Consider the following 25,827-nt stretch of genomic DNA (forward strand, 5'->3'; position numbering starts at 1 on the left):
ATTAAAAAGTCATTTAACTTCAAAATTACAAAATCTATTGATACCTAACTTTATAGATATGAGGTTTTTAATCATACCCTCTTATATTCATGCTCGCTGTGATCTTAAAACATCGTTTTAGTGTCCTTAATGCAAAAACTTTCTTCTTAGTGCACTAAGAAGTCTTTTGCAGTATTTCTACACACCGAAATATATGGCCTTATTATTGGTAATATATATATACATGTACCATATTAGTGTCACTAATGGCTTAACGTGTTACCAAATTAAGAAGAAGAAATAGGCTCAAAACCGCATTTTTAACTTTAGATTTTTTTTCAATCCCAAAATAGAGAAGAGGTCCTGTATACAGACTAATTAAAAAGTCCAGATGAGAAGTTTAACTTTTAACTGTTTCTTGACGCATGCAAAAAAAATGCAGTACTTGGTTACAGTTGCTCATTAAGAAATTATCATCTTTCGATTAAATGATCTTCAATCTATATGGTCTTCATTTTAAAAGTTATAAAATCTAAATGTGAAGTGATCTAAAATGTTCAATATTAATGAGTATTTTCGCTGTGAAATGAATCTAAGGTCGTCTAAAAGTATATACATGTGTATTTGACCCGACTACTGACTACATAGTAAACTATTCATTATGTATGTATAAGGGGGTCTGATCGGGACTCGGGATTGTCGAGGCGTATTTTTTGTTGTGCCGTGAAAAAGCGAAATGAAGTTTAGCGGGACATGGGAAATTACAAAAATATCAGAATTGTTCACTTATATAGTGTAAGCGTAATGGCATCATGCGGGAATCTAAAAAAATAAATAGTAACTAAGCGGGATCCGTGAACAGAACCCCCAATGAGACCCCCATTAGTTGTGGCTTATTTTGGTTCTTTTTAGTTCGTTTCTTTCCCCTACATTACTTAACCGTTTTTGTAAAACAACAGCACTCGAGGTCTGACATTATTTTACCAAGAAATGCACAAAATATTCAAAAAGAAGGCCTAGAAAATTTAAATATTGGTATGCACACATACTCCCCTGTCAGCACAGACAATTATATTTTTGTAAACGCGCCAAACTCGTTTGTAATATTTATAATAGAACTGAAAAGAAAATTGAAATGGAAATGGGGAATGTATCAAAGAGATAACAACATGACCAAAGAGCAGATAACAGCCATAGGTCACCAATGGGTCTTCATTGCAACGAGAAAATCCCAAAACATGAGACTTGGGTGGATCCTGAGTCATATAAAGTGGTTCCTAACCCAGGACAAATTTGGGGGGGGGGGGTGGTTAAACTACATGTCCCCATTCAAATGCACTGATCGTCCAGTAGAGAAAGGGGGGGTTCCAACATGTCCAACCCTCAGCCCCCTGGATCCGTGCCTGTGAGGCATGCTTTATCTTGCCATTAAACAAAAATGTATACTAGTTGAGTGATAATGGACGTCATACTAAACTTTTCAATACAAAAAAAAAAGAAACTAAAATAAAAATCATACAAAGGTCACAAAGGCCATAACTTCTGGCTCCTGAATAAGAAAAAGTGCAAAATGCAGTGGGGATAAAAGCCTTTACTGTAAATTCCTGAAATTACAATTATATAAATCATCTCGCATCTTTGTGCATTTCTTGAAATTGGTCAAATTAATAAATGCATGCAATATTTTCAGAAAATTTCAATATATAGGCTTTTTTTTAAAAAGTCAATCTTGTGCATGATTATCAATGATTATACTCGCACAATTAACACATGTGGTTCTCAAAACTCAAAGGTGTCTATGCTATTTATGACAACTTTTATACCCCCGCTTTCAAAAAAGGGGGGTATACTGTTTTACCTCTGTCTGTCAGTCCATCCGTCCATCCGTCAGTCAGTCAGTCAGTCCGTCCCATGAATATTTTTCTTCACATTTTTCGCAGGAACTACGTACAATACAAGGATTTCTGAAATTTGGTTTCAGGGTTTATCTAAGTCATTTATACCGTGTGATGCGTTTTCAGATTGATCACTTGTCAACTTCCTGTTAACCGAACACTTGTATGATTTTACACATGATAGCCAAGTTGAAAATTTTCGTCACATTTTTCTCAGGAACTACAATACAAGGATTTCTTAAATTTGGTTTTAGGATTTATATAAGTCAGCTATACCGTGTGATGCGTTTTCAGATTCATCACTCGACAACTTCCTGTTTACTGAACACTTGCATATTTTTACACTATTTATATTATCCACTTGCGGCGGGGGTATCATCAGTGAGCAGTAGCTCGCAGTTTCACTTGTTAATAAAGTATAAATTTACAAAATATGTTTAGAACTATATTATTTTTATGTTTTTAAGCATAGATATAGTAGGTCAGGATCTGCCAACTCTCACTGACTGACTGAGCACATAAATTCAACACTAGTTTTTTGGTGTTGCTTAGTGTTTTGTTTTGTTTTGTTTTTCTTTTCTGCATCTTATGTTTTGCCTTGGCATTGTCAGTTTCTCTTTTATTGCCTTTGGTTTTTTTGTTATGTTAAATAACAAGTCACATATAATCATGATAATTAAGGTCCTTTTTAATTTTTAGGGATTTTAAATTTTTAATTTAAAGTTAGGGATTTTATTCATAAAAGGGGGGATTTTCCAGTACGTATACTATTAATAATGCTTTGAGCAATTTTAATGAAACTTGGTGAATTATTTTTGTATAACATAAACATGATAATTTTCCTTTGAATTTAAAAAAAAAATCTGATTTATGTCATTGTACTATCATGACTTGGGATAAGGATAGTCTCAAGAATGCTTTCACAAATTTTTATGAAACTTTGGTGAATTGTTTTTATATCTTGACATAAACACCCTTTTTATTATTATGACCCAAAGTGGAGGGGGCATAATGTTTAACACTTGATCGTTTGTCCGTCTGTCCCAAAGTTGTTTTTTGTTCTCTTACATTACTTTAGTTTGCCTCAAACAAATTCAATTAAACTTTTACAAAAGCTTGTTATCACAATACTCAGATCAAGTTTGAATTTTGGTGATGTCAGTGTTACTGTACTAGAGTATCAGAGTTATGCCCCTTTAGAAATGGGGAAAATATGCTGAATTTTTGGTTTCCTGTTTTCTAAAGTTTAGTTTGTCTCAACCAAATGTTATGAAATCAATACACAATGCTTATCACCACAAAATACAGATTAAGTTTGAATTTTGGTAGTGTCTCTTTTACTAAATTCTATAGTTATGTTCTTTAAAAATGGAAAAAAATGTTTCAGCCTTCTAACTTAAGTTTCCCTCAACCAAATTTTATTAAACTTTAAAACAATACTTTTTATCACAATTTTAATCAGATCAATTTCAGATTTTTGTAGTAAAACTTTTACCGTTCTTCAGTTATGTTCCTTTAAAACTTTGAATAATATGCAAGCTGGAGTATCATTCCCTATTTATCATGTATATTTTTTTTATAAGATGCAGAGTTAAGGAAATTTAGTTGTTGCAAAGTTATTTAAAATTTGTCCATTTTCAAAATCTTTGAAAGGTTTTATAAATGTATTTGTTAAAAAAATCGCAGCCTTAAACTTATAGTCACTTGAGAGATCTATAAATTGAGCCAAATTATATACATGTTTTATGTCAATGAATACCACTGTTTGTGCATGTTTTTTTTTTTTTTGGAGGGCGGGGGTCTTATTTGCGCAGTGCTCATAGTTTTTTAGTCGATCAATAAAATTCATTTAAAGCTTACAGACCAGCTATAAGGGCAAGAAGCTTATCAAGCACTCATGGTTTAGATTTTTATTAAACACACATTAATATACATATAAATCTACATTAAACAGAAAAAATATTGATGCAAGATGTCATTCAACTTTTACTCTTTTATGTATAGGACAAGAACTATAGAAGATACAGAGAAATAATATACAGCAGAAATGATAGGCAATGTAAAATTTGCAGAAGCCAACTAAACCTAAATGGTAAGGCACCTTTTAATTTTAAAAAGTTATTGAACTTGAAAGATGATTACTAGTATCATGATTACTATAAAAAATCAAAGATGTGGTATATTAAATATGAAAACTATCATGGCTTTGAGAAAGAAATTGTAGGCCTGTTACAACCTTCAATAATGAGAAAATCAATACCCTATACTATAGTCACAGTATAAAAGACCTAAAGATGAAACATTGAAACAATTCAAACTGTAAAACTTATCATGCTAATTGCCTAATTTATAACAAAATAAATTACAAAAAATAAATATGACCGGTATGAAACAACAACAACAACCACTAAATTTTAGTGTCAGACTAAACTGATAAAAGCTACATGCTCTGAACTTTGGACAGGCACAATAGGAATATGGCAAGGTTATATAAAAATAAGATGTGGTATGATTACCAATAAGACAACTATCCACCAGACAACCAATGATGTAAATTTCCTGCAAACATGGACTTGACTACTGTAAATCAACTAATTTTTCGTGAATACTTTATCTTGCATTTTATACTTTCTAGTCTACATCGCAGTTATTTATTTTTCTCGAGTTCAAGTTTACTTAATGTATTTTAATAAGGAAAGATACACATGAAAAACATTTATTGCTGTTTCTCTCTCCATTTATAACATTTTATTTGCTTTTTTTGTGTATTTATAGGTGATCAGACATCTTGGTTTTCATGATCAATAGGTCATTACTGAAGTGGAAACTTAAAGTTGAAATTTATTTACATAGTGCATAATTGGATTAATTTGAAATGGAATGTGTGCTTTCCTGCAAAAATGAAATAGGAAATTTCAACAAGTGATAATGACCATATAAAACAAAATGGAGTTCTATCATAGATACCCAAAAACACTATTGCATAAAAGCAACAACATATCTTAATCAAAAGAAAGGAGAATGCAGAACACATACTTTTTTGTTGTTGAAAAAAGGAACACCAGTTTTATCCACTCATTTACATCGCTCCCTCATATCAAATATACAGAAGAAGATCATTGAAGAACAATTTGCAAAAATGATTTCTCTTAGAATTGAAGGGAATTGTTTAGTGAATGGAATAATGTATTCACTGAATTCTTACATAGTGGATTGAATAACTGTACACAAGCTGAAACAGAAGAAATTCTAATTTAAAATAACACAAAAGTGTTTATTTTATTATTTAATCTGCAAATATATATATAATTTTTTTAGAACACCACAAATGATATAATGACATTCAAATTGGTTGCTTATTATTGTATCGCATTGAAACAATTACAAAGAAAACAGAAGCATTTGCTCCAAAAAAATTGTAAATCAAAGTTAAATTTATATAAAAAGTATAAACAATACCTAGATCTAAACAGTCAGACTGTATTATTTTCAATGTCATTAAAATTTTGAGTCAAACATTTATTAAAGTTTTAAATATCATTTGCATCAATTCTAGTCTTTTAATAATTATATTCATACTGTTTGTATACATGGTGTAGTGAAGAAATGTTTAACAAGTAAAAATAAGGAAAAACATTTCCTTAAGGGAAATTTGATGTTCAGAAATTTCCTTAGAGGAAATTTGAAGAACAATGATTTCCTCAGAGGAAATTTGTTGTCTTGAATTTTCCTCCAAGGAAAAGTGTTTGTCAAAAATTTCCTCACAGGAAAAAGTATTTCCTCAAAGGAAAATGTGAAGCTACAAATTTCCTCACAGGAAAAAGTATTTCCTCAAAGGAAAATTTGAAGCTGCAAATTTCCTCAAAGGAAAAAGAATTTCCTCTAAGGAAAAGAATTTCCTCTAAGGAAAAAGAATTTCCTTTAAGGAAATAGAATTTCCTCAAAGGAAATAATTATGCAGCAAATTCCCTAAGGGAAATCTTTTTCCCTTGAGGAAAAAACAATTTCCCTTGAGGAAAAATCTTTTTCCTTCAGGGAAATTTGATTTCCCTTGAGGAAAAGTACTTTTCCTCTGAGGAAATTGTTGAAAAAAGGGGCATAACTTTTTCAACAGTGGTGCTAGAGCCAAAATTTTTTAGGACAAATATCAGGGAACCAATACCAACCAAGTTATCAACTTTGTTTTGACTTAACTCCAAAAATTAAGGTGACAACTTTTGCACTCAGCGGAATTGCAAACTTGTCCCGGAGACTGTTCTTTACCCTGTCACAGAAATATGTAACTTTACCCTGTCACAGAAATATGTAACTTTACCCTGTCACTGAAATATGTAACTTTACCCTGTCACAGAAATATGTATCTTTACCCTGTCACAGAAATATGTAGCTTTACCCTAGCCTGTCACAGAAATATGTAACTTTACCCTGACACAGAAATATGTAACTTTACCCTGACACAGAAATATGTAACTTTACCCTGAAACAGAAATATGTAACTTTACCCTGACACAGAAATATGTAACTTTACCCTGACACAGAAATATGTAACTTTACCCTGACACAGAAATATGTAACTTTACCCTGACACAGAAATATGTAATTTTACCCTAACACAGAAATATGTAACTTTACCCTGACACAGAAATTTGTAAATACACATGGTCAAAAACATATGTAAACTGTAAATGTACCATGTCACAGAAATATGCAACGTTCCGCTGTCACTGACATCATTTTGTAAATTGCACCTTGTCACAAACATAGGTAGCTACACTGTAAAAAAAAATGTAAATTTGCCCGGTCACAGAAATATGTAACTAATTAAATGTACTCCGTCACTGAAATATATAACTCAACCCTGTCAAATAAATTTGCGAATGCACCATGTCACAAACATATGTACGTGTAGCTACTTTGTAAAACAAGTTGTTCTCTTTAAAAAAAACAAAAGCAATACGTGAACCTAATACCGCTGAAGGCTGGGTCACCAAAAGATTGTTCCTGAATTTTTATTTGCTTTTGAATTGAAATAAATGACTGTGATTAGAAGAAGTCAGTTGAGAGTGAATATTTACATCTACTATTTGAATATACATGTTAAAGCTAGACTATTTTAAATTTATGCACTCAGTTTGTTTTATAATCTGGAATTCTGCATGCATTTACTTTATCTATCATATCTTTATATTTTATTTTATGCAAGGACTTTCATCATGTTCATGTTCTCAACTCGTTATTGAAGTTGTCTGTACTCATGGATATGTTAATTGTATAGACAAATCTAAAGTCCAATTTACATGTGCAATGAAACCTGTGGCATGTAACTGATTGGGACATCTTATAAAGAGACTTGGTCTAATAAATTAAGTGGGTAATTATGACCGTGCATGCAAGTCACATGTCAGTGTCTGATCCTGTTGTCATTTTGAACAATAAAATATGTTTAAACATGTCAATCTCTTACAGACGTGTCTTAAATTTAGATAAGAAAAACGAAAATGCGCATTCACGAGTGAAATTAGTATAATTGTTTTTTTTTTAGAACGCAAACCGATAGTGTGCGTTTGAAATGCGATTTATAATGTGAATGAATCAAGACGTGAAGGATAGTTGGGCAACACAGTGAATACAATTTTCAAAACTGTACCATAGTACACATATATATGTAGATGTTATAAGGTAATACTATTAAAACAAACAAACAAACATAGGGTTGAAATTTTATAATAAACATACATTCTTGTCAGTAATTTTTTTCCAAAAATTTTGAATATATATACATGTAGTATCAATAAACACAAGCATCAAGTATTTAAGGACGGACATTTTATTATTGAACTGAATCTATTTTTAAATTCTACCATTCCACTATAAGAACAGATTACTATACAAAATATCAGCAAAGACTTATAAATCCATACTTAAACAGTACAAAAATCTTGTTTGCTTCAATTTGAACCTAACATCACACATGCCACTTCAAAAGCTCACATTGAGCTATCAGAATTAGTTTTCCCATGAGGACTCGGTGTGTCAGTGTAAGATCACCCCGATGGCCGGAGGCCAGAAGGTGATCTAACACTGACACACCAAGTCAGAATGGGATAACTATTATATATCCCAACTGTTTAAGATTAGATGAAAAACCATTTACAATTCATAAAATATAGTTTAGAACGTGACGTCACACAACCGTTTGAATATACTTTATACATTACTATATATAAATATATACCCTTTATGACCCCCTTACCCGATTTTTAAATATAAAACCATGTCAACTCGCCCCACTAGCCCATCGGCCAACACTAAATCGCCACTTTCTAAAAAATCGCCCCACTCTTGTTTTTCAACTCGCCACACTTATGAAAAAGGGTAAATCCCAATGAACAATCAGTCTGACAACTCGCCGTATTTATAAAAAGTGTTAAAATCCCACTGAATAAAGGTGTGCCAACTCGACCAACTGATAAAATAAGTAAATGCTTCCTTTAAATATCTTAGATAACTTAGAGTTCGTATCTAGTCATCCTGGTGTAAGGGTATGTGTCGTAGGTTGATATTCTTGTATTTAAGCAATTCAAGCATTAGTGTTACCCTTTGTTTTAAATGTAAACAACAAGTGGATGAAGACGAAGCATATCATGTAAACAGACTAAACGAATATAAGTTATATATTTATCACACACAAACACACTATTTGCAATTCTGTAAGCGTAGTTCCGGTTACACAAACATAAATGACTCTTTGTTATACTGTGGATTCATTATTATTCGTGGGATACCAATGTTCTTGAATTTCGTTTTTACAGGCATACCACGAATTTAAAGGTTCAACGAATTATAAATTTTCTGTAGGATTGTGTGCAGACTATGGCAAAACCACGAAATCAAAAATCCACAAAAATACATGTTCCTCATTTCAGGAAAATTGGTCCCCACAAAAATAAATGAATCACAAGTATTGAACATTAAATATTTAAAAGAAGTATATCGGATATCTTAACAGATGTAAAACGATTTTATTTTTATTCATTTAGAACTGTAAACCTTGTCATATAGACAAGGATAAATTTTTGCCTTATTATGTGCGTCTTACTTATTTTAACAAAATCATGAGCTTCATTCTCACCCTTTATCGGCGATCTGTTTTATGCATGAGACTCGGTATGCTCGATGAAATGTCTTAATGTTGGACATTTTGCTCAAATGTAGATGTGAAGAATACGTCGTGGAGGCAGGCACCTAACGACTGTGGTAAAAGAGAGGCGAACGATACTAGAGGGACATTCAAACTAGTAAATCGAAAATATACTGGCTATGCCATGGCTAAAAAAGGAAATTGACAAACAGACAAACAATAGTACACAAAATGCAACATAGAAAACTAATCTGATGTTCAGTTGTGTCGTTTGTTGGTGTGGTTCATAAGTGTTTCTTGTTTTCGTTTTTTAAATAGACTAGACCGTAGGATTCCCGTTTGAATGATTGTACAGATGTTATTTTATGTCCCTTTATACCTTGCTGTTCGGTGTGAGCCAATGCTTCGTGTTGAAGACCGTACTTTGATTTTTAATGGTTTACTTTTACAAATTGTGACTTGGATAGGAGAATTGTCTCATTGGCACTCATATCACATCTTCTTATATCTATATAAAGACTACACAAAGCAATTCAAACCAGTAAGTATTAAAGCATTATGCAGTCTTTACTAACAGACAAATGGCTTCTCAATGTTCGATACATGCCATCGTCCCGATTCTTAGCAAGTTATGACCAAATAAAAAAGAAAGAATTAAATATATTCTATTACATCCCAATTTTCCAAAAGATTACTTCTGGAAGGTGTACAGTAGCCTCTCTCTGAATTCGCGTCCATTTACATTTTGTAGAGACACTACAAAGACAGATCTCGACCACAACCCTGAAGCTTACAGTTCGACACATTTAGAAAGGCATATTCGACGAGAGGAAGCGACTAACAGGTCCCTGTTAAAGAATCTTATATTTGACGAAGCATACTGAGTCTTACAAGTCTACTGAACAGTCAGTTATATTTCATCAGTCATTATAACTGGTTTACTTGTGTTTTGATGAAGATAAATGAAAACTCACCCTAACTATACCATGTTACAAAGTATATAGTACGATATTACTTATCCATTTTTTAAAATCAATATGGACTTTAATTATTGAAGGTACATTGACAATTATTTCCTTCTATTGTACATAAAGAACATGGTGACAGACAACTACCTTGAAGATTTATAGAGTTTCAACAGTGATCCCATAGTAATGAAATACACGTATGAAAAACTACAATTAGTCTTTTGAAATCTTTCTCAATTGCACAATGGGTGCACTTTCTCAATTGCACAATGGGTGCACTTGACTCCAATCTTAATTGACTAGAATTTTTTGTTTTCCTACCGAATGTCGGTGGTTTTCTCCGGGCACTCCGGTCTCCTCAACCAATAAAAACTGGCCACCACGAAATAGCCTAAATGCAGTGCTTAAACGTGGCGTTAGAACACCAAACATCAAATCACATCAAATATTTTGTGACAAAAAGTTAATATATTGATACTGATAAACACAGATGTCTTATTATAAATCTTCCTTTATCAAGTTTTATTCGAGGTTTTAAAAGGGAACAGTTGACGAAACATTTTTTTCGATATGATAGTGTGTTTAGATATATATCTATAATGTACTTTATTAATAGAAAAAGCCGGAATAATAAATATGTAAATGTTGAAAGGAATACAATATTATGTATTGCTTGACAAACTTAAAAATCTCTGAGATTGCATTATCATTTAGTGTGTTAAGTTCAAGAGAAAAACTATACAAACTTTAAATACATTCTCAAACCTAATAAATTTATAATCGTCAATAACACATGGCTAAATACAAACTATGTGATAAAGAGAGACAAAAAACGAGCTCTCTTTGCCTTATCTTAAATTAATAACTTTAAATGACATCCGAATATAAAATGTGAGATTCTAGTGGTATTAGTCATTGAACTATCTATTACGCTCAAACAATATTTCTGTTGTATATATATTTAAAATTTCCACACATGGATAAACTTGTATGGCTCTTTGTTAAATTGCACCTGGTGTATTTAACAGAATTATTCGGTGTCGAAAACAATGACAAAGACATTAATATTTGTTCACTCGAAATATTTCCTGTACACTTATAACATGTAAACTTATTTTGTTGATTTATCTATGCCTCCTACATGTACCCCATTGGGGTATAACTGTGCATTATTCAATAAACTTATACAAAATTTCAATATCGTTACTTCTGCGAGAAGCAACACATTCACAGGCTACTTTTTACAGCAGTCTAAGGTTTTATTGCAGATTTTTTTTTTTAATTTGTACATTTGCATGTTTCAAATCTCCATTTTTTTTGCGGATACTCCTCTTTTGTACAGACTAAATGTAAGTCAAAATAGATTTGTTCACAAAATCCTATAAAATCATGTCTTTTTCTAATAATTTGTTTCGGCAGGGACGTCAGTAAACTTAGATTCAATTTTACCTGACTATTAACTCTTCATGATCCGCGCAAATATGACGTCAACCATTGTCTTAGTGTATTTTTTTTATCTAGTACAAATGCTTTACTGTCCCTTTAACTTTAAGCCGGGGGTCTTGGAGGTACCGTATAGTCTGAATTCTAAGTCGATAGAAAGGAATTCGAAAAGCAAAACAAAAATCAGATTATCCTTCCGAAAAAAAGATCTAAATGATTCAATAAAAAGGGCAATTGAATGTAAAGAAAACATAAACTTTTGTACAATTGCAAAGCATTGATTATTCTTTCCTTTTGTTCTCATTTTGAGAAAATACCATAATTCCTTAACATTCATATCACGTCACTGTTACATATTCAGTAATACATGTACATAGACAAACTATTTGACGAAGAGAGATAGAAAATATTCTTACCTCAAGCTCTCAATTACATTTTTTTTATATATGAATATGTGTGTAATACATTATTATACCTTTCAATTGCATTCCATTTAAAAAGTTATTGTACCCAATGTAGAGTCTAGTTACTAAATAATTAATGAAAAGCACGCGATTTGTCTATTTATTTAAAGTTTTACTCTTAAATAAATAAACAGGATTTTTGTTATATTGTAACGAAAGTGTTAAAAAGAGAAGTATATTATGTGTATTTTCATGTGTAAACAGACTTGTCACACTATTCATGTACATTTCATTCTGGTTGCATTTCCTAATTATATGCTTTGAAGTTTTCGTATTCTGAGGAGTTTACTTCTTAAACTTTGCCGGCAATCATTTTGTAAATACTATTTGGTTAGTAATTGGAAATGTCAGTAATTTTGAAATTATGCTTTCTTTATCGATCATATGAATTAGCATTGCAATGCATCTGTCAATCCTTTATTCAGTTTAACTGCTAAGAGTGACATGTAATTAACTAAAAGTTGAGTGTACATTAATGAGGAACGCCGACAGAAGCAACAATATGTCTAGATTAATTAAACATTCTTCAACAATAGATAGATGGCAACGTAATATTTCAAACTAATAAATATCCAAATTCTTAAAAGTTAGGAACAAATCAAAGAGAAAAACAAATATGCCATATTAACTAACTTCAAAAACTTGGCTTTGGCTAGGTCTGTAGTGTCCTCTCTCTGTATTCACGTTTGTTTACACTATACAGAGTCTTTATAACGATAGACCTGAACCATGAAATTTATTATTCGACACAATTGGAAATGTGAAAATAATATATAAAAATAACCCATTAACTGGTACAGTGTGTTGGAGGTAATTGTATGTTATTCTTTTGATCAGGTTTGGTAAACCAAAAAAAAAACGGGGGGAATTATATTGAAAAGCATGAAGCAAATGTAACATGTTGTTTAAATAATTGTGATCTTTGATTCATATGAAAAACAAAATAGGGTGAAATAAAAGGTAAGAGGTAAGAAATACAAACATCATTATTATTGGAATTCCAATGAGGACTCACTGTGCATCACTTATTGAGGACCTGTTTTTGTATGGTTATGAGTTACAATTTATGACTAAAATTAGCAAAGACCCATCGAAACAACATTTGATAAAATTGCACAATATTTTTAGATATTTGGATGATATATTGGCTCGCAATAATGACGACTTCAGTATATATACTAGATAAATTTATCCTGTTGAACTTACTTTAAATAAAGCTAATGCTAACAATGACCACTGCCCTTTCCCCGATCTTGATACCTATATAATTAACGGGAAGCTTAATACACAAATTTATCATAAGACAGCTGATTTTTCATTTCCTATCTTTAATTATCCATTTTTAGATGGTGACGTACCCTTGTCACCATCTTATCTCAACTTGTACGATTCGCTCGTGTATGTTACAACGTATTACATTTTAGCGAGAGAAATGTATGTATTACTGAAAAATTATTACACCAGGATATTCGATATCACAAACTGGTCAACAAATTTACTAAATTTTATCACAGGTATAAGGAAATAATTCGTAAATATAACTCAACATGCAGACATCTTAAACGTTCAGGTATTTCACATCCAACCTTTTATGGTAATATTCTTTACCAAGCACAAACATGTCAGTATTCACCTCAAAAGCTTACAAAACCTTTAAACAGACTTATTAAGAAGGGATATAGTTACGATTCTGTTGTCATGTCATTAAAGATTGCATATTTTGCCTTTACTATTGATTAAATTATAGGTTTTTTGCATAGGAACTAAACACATTTTTTAAAACAGTTATTGGCATGACACGGGTTATGTTCTTCTCATATATTTTACGATAGTATGATACTAAACCCCTAACGAGAGGGATTGTGCCTGATATTCATATGATGAAGAAATATATAGGTATATGGGGAGGGTTGAGATCTCATAACCATGTTTAAACCCACCGCAATTTTGCGCCTGTCCCAAATCAGGAGCCTCTGGCCTTTGTTAGTCTTGAATAATTTTTAATTTGAGTTTCTTGTGTATAATTCGGAGTTAAGTATGACGTCCATTATCACTGTACTAGTATACATATTTTTTAGGGGCTAGCTGAAGGACACCTATGGGTGCAGGAATTGTCGCTACATTTAAGACCCATTGGTGGCCTTCGGCTGTTGTCTACTCTATGGTTGGGTTGTTGTAGCTTTGACACATTCCCCATTTCCTTTTTCAATGTTATCAACTAATAATAAAAGCTGCGATATAATGTTTTGTAAAATGTAGTCTAACGTGAAATAGTCCTTTCTAGACAAGGTTATATGTTTAAAGCTTGAGTGTTTACGACAACGTTTTATTCATTTTTATATCTACAAAACGTATTTCAAAGAATATTTATCGTGTATATAAGAATTGAATGGCATGTAACATGATACAACTGACTATCAACAATATATTCCATGTCATATAAAAAAAAAAGAAGATGTGGTATGATTGCCAAAGAAAAATATGCGTCATATTGCCAAGAGACCAGATGACGCATAAACTAACAACTTTGTTTCACTGTAGGGTCTTCAACAATGAGCAAAACCCATACCACTATAAAAGGTCCCGAAATAACAATAACTAGTAACTTTTTTGTCTATTTAGTTAAAATTTTACTCTTAAATAAACAAACAGGATCTTTGTTATATTGTACCGCGAGTATTTAAAAGAAGAATAGTATGTGTAGTTACATGTGTAAACAGACTTGTCATACTATTTATGAACATTTCATTCTGGTTGCATTTCCTAATTATATGCTAGCGATAACAAGTTTTAGCATTTTGAGGAGCTTACTTCGTAACCTTTGCCGGCAATCATTTTGTAAATACTATTTGTCCAGTAATTGGATATATCAGTAATTATGCTTTCGTTATCGATCATATGAATAAGCCTTGCAAGGCATATATCAACCCTTTATTCAGTTTAACTGTTAAGATCGACATGTTATTAACTAAAAGTTGAGTGTACATTATTTATGAAAACAACAGCCGACAGAAGCAACAACATGTCTAGATTAATTAACATTCTTCAACAATAGATAGATGGCAACGTAATATTTCAACTATAGTAACTAGTAAGAAGACTATTTTACTGTTGTGTACAAGAACATTAAAACGTGTCTACTCAATAGTCATTTTTATTTCTTGAATTATAACAACTACTTAATTTTTTATTGTGCAGTAGATAATGCAGATTTATAAAAACCTCAGAAGGTCGACAAAAAGTCTCATTAGTGAACATCGTATCTGCAAGATTAAAAGGTAAAAAACAGGGCCCAAAAAGGGGGTAAACAAATGAAAAGAAATTACACTGATTTTATATGTTAGTAACTAAACTGCATTCCATATTTAATAGAATAAATATCCAAATATCGAAGATTTTGTAAATATTATAAACACATTATTTTCTACTATTGTGTTTTTATGATTGTAAAAACTTTTATAACATATTTCAACAATGAATACGAAAACAAAATATGAAACCTTTTCATCAAAACCCGATTTTTAAATATTATATCCTAGCCTAACAATAGTGTCGTGACTAAACTATCGACCATGTACACATTGTGTGCCTTTTGTGATTTTTGTGAAAGGTCCCCGCATGAATAAACATAAATTCCTCAGTTATATTGCACCTTAAGTATTTAAAAGAAGTATTGGGTTACGTGAACATTTCAGAAACTTTAAATGATTTCAATCGAGATATTTTCTGTACACTTAAAATATTATTTTTTATTTCTGCGAGTTGTAACGAATTCATAACGGATGTCGATGGTCTTATTTTACCCTTATATTTACCCTGCGCTGCGGCTTGTTTGAAATCTCGCGCGGTACAGACTAAATGATAAATAGATTGACAGACTTTTTCCCCTCAAAATGAGGTATTGCTATCTATATTGTAGTGCCACTTCAACTATACATGGTACTTACAAAGTAGGCAAACAATAGGGATATAATGGAAAACATTCACTTCTTTTGAACTTTGGAATCATTCCATATATCCTTATTTTCATATATATATATTCTTTTGTTTTAGATTTATTTTTAATTGTTTCTGTTTTTTTTTTTTATCTCATCATCCCTTTTCATCTTCGTACTTAATTTGGCCTTTTTACTATTTTCACTGATGAGTCTTGTGTAGACGAAACGCGTGTCTGGTGCAAATATACAATTAAAATCTTGGTATATGTGTTAGTTGATTGGCATTGCTTTGCTTATTACTAACATCAACATTTGAAACTATACCATACAGCCCAAAAACCTTCTTGCAATTTCTCTGCATTGACATTAATTTGTTAAAACAATTGAGGGTCTGTGAATGTGTTAAGTTCCTACGTATACGTATTCTAGACTTGAGGGGAAAAGAGTGTGGCGGTGTGGAATTGGTTTTTCGACATATACTGAGGATGCAAAAATAAATCTTTTTTTTTCTACTTATAACCTTAAAACTAAGAAATTATAAGATGTTTTCTATGAAAGGAAAACGATCGACGATCAGCAAAAACATTCTGACTCACCGAATGATGTTATGAACTTAAAGAAGTGTTTAATAGCGAAGTTTTCAACAACCTGACCTTTTACTGTTAGAAAAAATAAATACATATCTCATTTAAATATAGATGACTTTTAATGGTTAAATATTAAGAAGTTAATTGTTAAAGACAAACTATTGTCTGAAGACAGAAAAAAAATGTTCTTACCTCAAACTGTCTCAAATATCCGCCAATATCAATAAGAGAGTTATTCACTTTCAAACCGTTCACTTATATTCCATTTTAAAATTTAAACTTCATACTACATACCGTCGCGTGTAGACACTGAGTAAAGATAAAACACACGCTATTTGTCTTTTTATTTGAAATATATCCGCTTGAACAAACATACAATGTCCTGGGTAATATTTTACCTTAGGTATTTAAAAAAAGAAAATATAATATGGTTACAGGTGTAGACAGTCTTTGTACGTATTTATCCGCACTGTCAACATAAAAAAATAATTAAACTACTGAACTCATAGGAAAATTCAACACGAAAAGTTTTTTTGTTTATCAAATTACAAAATCAAAACCTTTAACACATGAAACAACTGTAAATCAACTGTTATATTCCTTATTTGGTAAAAACATTTCCTTGTTTAGAAAATGGTTTATTAAACCTAGTTTATTACCTTGCTAAACCTTTCATTTGTATGACAGTTGCAAATAATTCAACTACATTGACAACAATCTGTGCGCAAAACAAACAGACATATTAGGAAAAATGTGAAAAAATAGTTATAGCAGTCGACACTTTGTAACAGTGAAACGTCTCAAAAACTGGCCGCTCGTCGAACCCCTGAAAACGGCCGCTTTACTCTATAGTGTATGTATCATAAAATACAGGTATAATTTTCTATTTCGTTTTATTTCATTTTTTTGGCAGGAATAATAGATAAACATATCATACAGTAATGGTATTTCTTATTTAAAAAGTTGTTCACCTTGAAACGTTTTCAATATGTTTCAAGAATTGAGACTACTTATGTGTAGCATGTGCGTTAATTTTGATCCGTCACAACATGATAAGCTTGGTTATTGAAACAGGTTCGACAAGTAAACCGTTATCAGTCAGCATGCATTTGTCCTGATTGCCAGGATTACCTTCTTGGTATATAACACTTATATCAGTGATTGTATGTGACAACGCTGATTTTATGATGATACATTTAATTGATTGTTTTTAGATAAATACACAAATTCCATTGTTTATCTAGGTTTTTAGGCATAGCCGGTTTTACAAATTCAATTGACGTCATTTTTTCGTATTTTTTTACCGTTTCAAATATGACGTCACTTGGCGTTGAGGTTTAAACTTATTCGGATGTACCTACTAGTGATGCAAATGTTTGGTTATGTAATGTATTTCAAATGGTTCCTGTAATTAGTTAATACTTCAGTTTTATCATGAACATCTTTTGTATAGTCATTTTATAAAATTTACTGTTTGCAAAGGTATAAATTATTCTAAATAAAAGGGATGTTCTGGTAACTAACAGAAAACCATTGCCTTTTTCAACTTTTGATCTTCAGTGCTGTACAACTTTGTTCTTTTTTCACTTTCGATCTTTTATATATGGGCGTCAATGGTGAGTCTTGTGGAAAAAGTAAAATCACAAAAATACTGAACTCAGAGGAAAATCAATTTGGAAAGTCCATAATCACATGGCAAAATCAAAAAACAAAACGCATCAAAAACGAATGGACAAGAACTGTCATATTCCTGACTTGGTACAGGCATTTTCAAATGTAGAAAATGGTGGATTAAACCCGGTTCTATAGCGCTAACCCTCTCACTTTAATAACAGTGGGGACGAGGCGCGTTTTTTTGGCGTATTGAATTTTAAACCTGATGCTTTTTGTTATCTCTAAAACATGTGTTTCTTTGTCTAATATGTTCTCCTATTTATTTATATTGTAGTCCTGTAATATTATGTTGTATGTTCAATGTTATATTTAACGTTACCATTAAAGTGCGAGGTTTGGCATGCCACAAAACCAGGTTCAACCCACCATTTTTATTCCCATTAAAAAATGTCCTGTACCAAGTCAGGAAGACGGCCATTGTTATATTATTGTTCGTTTCTGTGTGTGTTGCATTTTAACGTTGTGTCGTTTGGTTTCTCTTATTTTTGAGATATTAAGATAAGACGTGGCACGGTACTTGTCTATCCCAAATTCATGTATTTGGTTTTGATGTTATATTTGATATTCTCGTGGTATTTTGTTTGATGCTTGGTCCGTTTCTGTGTGTGTTGCGTTTCGGTGTTGTGTCGTTGTTCTCCTCTTATATTTAATGCGTTTCCCTCGGTTTTAGTTTGTTACCCCGATTTTGTTTTTTGTCCATGGATTTATGAGTTTTGAACAGCGGTATACTACTGTTGCCTTTATTTGGCACAACTTTCTTTGATCTTTTGGTCCTCGATGCTGTTCAACTTTGTACTTGTTTCGGCTTTCAAACTTTTGTATCTGGGCGTCACTAGGAGGTCTTGTGTGGACAAAATGCACTTCTGGCGTATTAAAATTTTAACTTGTTGCCTTTTGTTTTTTGTCCATGGATTTATAAGTTTTGAACAGCGGTATACTACTGTTGCCTTTATTTAAAAGAATACAGGACAATTTATTCAGATACAAATCATCAGGTACTTTTTTATTCGGTAAGATGTTTAAAAAGGTGACATCACAAAAATACTGAATTCCTAGGAAAATTAAAAATAGAAAGTCCCAAATCAAATGGCTAAATCAAAGACTTAAACACATCAAACGAACGGATAACAACCACGCGTCTTTCTGTATGTTGTGTCCGAAGTCAGAAGGCAGTAATTAGAAATTGCCGTTTGTTGCTGTTATACATATTTGCTATTCTTTTATTGTTTGTTCATAAACAAAGCCGTTATTTTATCATTTGCATTGCTTTACATAATTCTTTTTCTGGGCCTTGTGTAGCTGACTATACGGGATGGGGTTGATCTCATTGTTCATGGCCGTACGGTTACCTTTAGTTGTAAATTCATGTGTCGTTTAGTCTCTTGTTAAGAAATGTCTTGTAGCCTTTATTTACCACATTTTCTTTTTCGTATATGCCTTATGTCAGGAATCTAATGCTTTAATCATCTAATAGCAGTTCAAGTTTGTATACATCGTATTTCTTTATATTTGTGGCAAAAACAAATCTGTCAAAAAATAAAAAGAAGTTTGACTAAAATAGGAAAATTTATGTTTGTTAGAAACGTCATTATTGTGCGATAGTTAAGTGTAAAGAGTCAAACAATCGTCCACGGTATTGGACAGACCATCACAAACATTTTATTTCATTTTTTATATGCTCTATTAATTATAACAATCTTTGTCAAGACTGTAAAACAAAACACATAGTGAAAGATAATATAATACATGTATAGATAAAATCAGTAGTATTCATCCAATATAGCATTAGGAATTTATTTTCCATCATATTTGCTGTCGATGGCTGGGTATAAACGTCAAATGGCACATTCATTGCATTTTTAGGGCACGGCATTATACGCATACACACACTACAGACAGACAAGCTATGCATGAATTTTAAAAGTGCTAATTCACAAAGTAAACAGTCCACAGGAAGACATGTCTTTTCACCCAGATACACTGTTTCGACTCCGAACCAATCTGTCTTTACCCTTACTCCTCACAGGTGTATGTTGAGTAGTGGAACAGAAAATACTAACTTTTATAGGGCCAAAATTAAATAGATACTTTGCTCCCGAGGGAAACTAGTATGAATTCTTCCCTAGGGGAAATTTACGATAGTTGCCATTCTTCTCCCACGAAAATTTGGTGATACGTTAACATATAGTCATTTTCCCCTATGCCAATATTTTCCCCCGTAGTATTGGTTTTACTCTATTCACACAAGTCTGAAAATTAAACCCAACAGAGTTAGATAGATAGATAGATACTCTAAAAACTCAATACAAGTTTACAGAAAAGCATCGATACATAGTTCCCTACCGGTTAAAACATCATTGTATTGGAACAAAATTCTAACTTGATCTATTACTTATCATGTTGTTAACTATATAACAAATAGCAAGTCAATATCTTCAAGTATGACGAAAAAAAATGTCATAGTAGTACATATCTCTCGTAGAATATTATATTCAAGAGAGTTTTCAGGTTACTAGAGCGCAATTATTCGTAATGCATTTTCAATAGGGTACCACTAGTGTTCCGTATTTGTTTTTCTCGAAGACTACACAAACTAGGGAAAACCGGGTGGCAGTTCCTGTTACTTGAAATGCCAGTGTTGCATTACAACAACAAACATATACAGGGTCATGCGGCTCAAATTGACTTAAAATGCAGTTGAAAAGATCGTCTACTTTTTTCGCTTAATGAAAAAAGCATATTTTTAATGGCTCCAACGTGCAGAAATCGAAGATATTTGCTATACTTCGTAAAATGTGAATATGGTTTTCGGCAATTTTTAAACCTATTTGTATAAACTTTCGATTAAATGTAATACCAATCCTGTATCAACCAATCAGAAGCCGTATAGGATTCTATTCTGAGTACCATCTTGGCGTAAACAACTCGGTAAAATGTAAACAAATAATTGCGCTTTTGTAACCTTCAGTAGGATTCAGTTATAAAGTCTACCGGACCCTCTTTCAGTTTTGCGTTGAGTACAAAAAAGTTAATATCTGTCTGCAATTGACCTTATATTGTTTTATATTGCAATTTAAATATATAAATGCATAGCTATATAAATTGGGACACACATTTCAAACTTATTTTCATCCCTTAATGAACCCCTGACTGTTGAAATATTGTTCCAATATGAAATTGACATTGCACAAAATAAAGCTGTGTTACTATAATTAGGAAATAAACACAACTAGTTGCAGTATAAATATTTATATACAGATATTCGTGTCAATAGGGATATACTAATTTTTGATGATGAAGGGAACAACCTCCTTATAAAGTTTAATGGAAACTGTAAAAATAACTCAATTCACCAATTACATACATACTGATTTTTAGTGTTCAACACACCATTTTCTAATTCAAAAAATGTCCGGTACCAGGTCAGGAGTTTTAAACATCGATTGCCTTTATTTAGACATCAAAATAGCATTACATAGATTATACCTAGGTTATCTATAATATGATTTCCCAAACAACTACGTTTCATTTGCAAAATTCAACATGGAATATCAGGCGATCAACGAATCGTGTCATTCGTTCAATTCATTCAATGTAAAGCAACAGATACATTTTTCATAGCTAAGCCAGACACTATGTATATCATGTACAAATGTATATGTTACATAAATATTCTAAATTAAGGCATTTGGTAAAATACTTTTAACATTTTTAAAAAGGACTTCATAATAGCTTCATAATTTGTGTGTAGTTTCTATTAAAACAAACAAAAACTTCTGCCATTTGGACAAATTATCATTTTAAATTGAAATCGGAAACAATTGTGACCCCTTCTTGTAGACTTGCTTCCTTATTATTATGCTGACCTCTTACAGGAACGTCATAGGAAGAAAGATAAGTAGCAATATCCTTTAACTTCCGCTATATAGATGATATTCTCTGAGTAGATAATTCAAAATTTGGTGACTATGTTGAACTCAGCAATCTTCTCGAACTAGAGATAAAGGATACGACAGATACAGTTAAGCCTGCCCCATATCTTGAACTAAATTTAGAAATTGACAATGAGGGTCGGTTGCAAAACAAAACTTTATGATAAAAGATATGATTTCAGCTCCCAAATTGTGAACTTTATATTTCTATGTCGCAGAATTACAGGGGCGCCTGCATACGGATTATTTATCATCCAATTGATACGATATTCCTGGGCTTATATTTCCTGTCATGATTTCTCGTTAAGAGGGTTGCTGCTGACAAGGAACCTATTAAACCAAGAGATCCAAAGGATAAAGTTGAAATCTTTCCTACGTAAATTTTACAGACGCCATCACTAGCTGGTTGACCGTTATGATATAACCATTTTACAGATGATATCGGATATGTTCCTAATGCCGTAACAAAATCCACTTCCATTTTAACCAAGAATACGACCTACAGAATAAGACTAACTGCGTTTGCAATTACATTAGCAAAACGACAGGTGCCACATAAGGAGCCGGATCTGCATACTCTTCCAGAGCACAACACCCCCCCCCCCCCCCCCCGTTTTTGTGGGTTTCAGAATGATTAGTCTTGAGATTTTCTCTGTTGAGTCTTGTGTACTTTATTTGACTGAATGTCTTATATTTAGATGATACCGGTAATTATAAAAAAATTAACGGTACCTATTTTCTTGCACCAGATGCGCATTTCGACAATACATGTCTCTTCAGTGATGCTCGTGGCCAAACTATTTGAAATCCAAAACTTATATAAAAATGAAGAGCTATAATCCAAAAGGTCTAAAAAGTATAGCCAAATCCTTGAAAGGAATCAGAGCTTTGCATGAGTGAGATACATTTCTTAATTAATGATAATTTCTAATATTTTGTAACAGCAAATTTTGATAACACAAAAAATCCGTACTTTCATGCCAGTACCAAAGTACTGGCTAATGGGCTGGTGACAGCCTCGGGGACTAATAGTCCACCAGCAGAGGCATCAACCCAGGGGTAGTAATAAAATTAACGGTAACATATATAAACAATGCATGGTCCATTTGATGAGTTAAGCCTTTTTGAACTGATTTTTCTAGTTTTTTCTTATGTTGTATTGTTATACCGCTGACCCAGGTTAGGGAAGGGTTGGGATCCCGCTATTTATGTATGTTCGTGTCCCAAGTCAGGAGCCTGTAATTCAGTGGTTGTCTTTTAATTATGTGTTACATATTTTTTCGTTAATTTTTTTACATAAATAAGGCCGTTAGTTTTCTCGATTGCATTGTTTTTCATTATCTTATCGGGACCTTTTATAGCTTACTATGCGGTATAGGCTTTGCTCATTGTTGAAGGCCGTACAGCAACATATAGTTGTTATTGTCTGTGTCATTCTGGTCTTTTGTGGATAGTTGTCTCATTGGCAATCATACCACCTCTTCTTTTTTATATGGCAGTGTTTTTCGTTTGTTGATATGGTTCTTACAGTTTTTTCAGTTATCATATCGATTAGACCGGTGGTTTTCCTTTTCAAATGATTTTACACAAGTAGTTTTGAGCGCCATTTATAGCTTGCTATTCGTTGTGAAGGCTCCGAGTCCTTTTAAAAATCGTGACTGGGATGGAGATTTGTTTTATTGACACTCATAACACATCTTGTTATACTAATCAATAGTTGTATGCTTAGAAAGATACTTTTTTGGGACAAACATGGGTTGTGGTTAACATTCTTTTATGATAACTATTTAATGGTTATCACAAACGGATTTCAAAGATGAAAAAATTGGAGATGTATTAAAAGACCTGTTTTGAATTATCAAAGTAAAAGTAAAAACATGTTGGTCAACAGTTATCTCCACCATCAACGACAAAAATACGGCTACTTTCGTTTTACACAAAAACTGTCTAAACTTAACTAAAATTCTTGAATTATGAAGATTTCAGTAATTAAGCATGACTCAATGGTGCTAGAACCGAATATATGTGCATTGTTTTGTCAAAAACAACCCATATTTTTGTAATGTAACAGAAGCATTCTACTGTTAAAAAAGTTATGTTTTTAATAATTTTGTAAAACTGCTATATTTTAGGGTCAAAATGGGGTCGTACTGAACCTACTCCTTTGCCAAAACTAGTAATGCAATGTTGATGACCATAAATTGTGGTTGTATAGGCAATATTTATACGTAGTGTCAACTTTCCAAGGAGGCAATGATCCTAAATTTCCCGTCGAGGGAATCAGACAATATCAGTTTTCCTCCGGGGTAGTATGGGTATCTTCCCCCAAACTGAGAACCAAAGGTCCGTATTTCCTATCAAATTAGCAAACATTGATGCAGGAATGAAGATATGTAATGTGAATTTTCATTTAAATGAACCAATTTATAAGAATATAACTTATAAATATTAATACTTTTGCAAATGTTGATTATTTGTGGCTGTTTTGAAAAGAAAACAAAAATTGAATTGGCATTTTAAGGGGAGTTAATTCTAAAACATTGCATTTTCTGGAGGATTCTACATGGAATTTTCCTATTTTGTATTTTAGCCGTAAAAACGTACGGTAACCCTATCTTTTCTTTTGATAATCTCAAAGCATTGTCTGAAAGCTATCTTTTCATGAAATATTTAACAATTCTGTCATTTTGTTTAGTTTCTAATAGAAAAAAAGGTGTTTTTTCATGTATAATCCATACAAAACTTGCCATTTTGTCACGTCCTGTAGTTTGAGACCTATCATTTTTATTATATTTTTCAATATATATCAATCGACACTACGTTTTGGCAAAGTATTAACAAATTCTATCATTTTGATTTTAGACTCCCATACCACCTTTAAACACATTTAGAGTTTACAATTCTGCAATGTTACCCTTTAATCATATTACATGACAACAACTACATTTGTTTGTTATATGCATGATATGAGAGTTCACAATCATTCTCATTTTGTTCAAAGATTATGTGATGAACTTCCTGTGACGTTAATACTTTAAAATACTTCTCATGGTTTGTATGGCTGTGTACCTTCATCCTGGAATATGTATCCATTTGGTGCTAAGCACTGGGACATGCAACCATCATGTTAAACTAATTGGTACAAGTGTTGTTTTTGAAATCATTGTGTTACTTGGAACAGCTTTAGTTTTTGAAACCAGTTTTGTAATTAGTTCAACTGTTGTTTTTGAAATTGTTCTTGTGAAGGGTACAACTGTTGTTTTTGAAATTGTTCTTGTGAAGGGTACAACTGTTGTTTTTGAAATTGTTCTTGTGAACGGTACAACTGTTGTTTTGGAAATTGTTCTTGTGAACGGTACAACTGTTGTTTTGGAAATTGTTCTTGTGAACGGTACAACTGTTGTTTTTAAAGTGATTTCGGATAATCTTTGTTCAGTTGCTTCAAAAACAATTTCGTTGTCAAAGCCAATTTTTTCCAATTTTTTCGATTTTGCTGTTGTCAATTTGGATAAAAGCAAAGAACATTTCATCGAAGAATCATACGTCGTCCGTGTAATGTCGGATGCTTTTGGTGCCTTTATTGTTGTTGGCTTTGGTATTCTCGTTGTCACATCTAAACAAAGAGAATAAAAGATTATGAATCTGAGGCAGAAATATCTGAATGAATATAAAGATAAAATATACAGAAAATAATACATCATTTTAGCGTTTATTTGAAAATAAAAGAAAAAAGTAAACCGCTGTCAAATAGACCTTAATAGTCATGAATCGATCAAGCCAAAAAACTATAAGAGTAAAACAACGGA

General features: G+C 32.1%; 1 long non-coding RNA gene across 1 annotated transcript; it reads left to right on the forward strand.

The window, feature by feature from the left end:
- The first annotated feature begins 892 nt into the window (after positions 1 to 892).
- LOC134717494 (uncharacterized) lies at positions 893 to 4,888 on the forward strand. The gene is made up of 3 exons (XR_010107346.1): positions 893 to 1,014; positions 3,879 to 3,966; positions 4,650 to 4,888. It is a non-coding gene; the product is annotated as an uncharacterized LOC134717494 (long non-coding RNA).
- Positions 4,889 to 25,827: the final 20,939 nt, after the last annotated feature.

The sequence above is a fragment of the Mytilus trossulus genome, chromosome 5, assembly GCF_036588685.1.
Source record: "Mytilus trossulus isolate FHL-02 chromosome 5, PNRI_Mtr1.1.1.hap1, whole genome shotgun sequence".
NCBI classification, from domain to species: Eukaryota; Metazoa; Mollusca; class Bivalvia; order Mytilida; family Mytilidae; genus Mytilus; species Mytilus trossulus.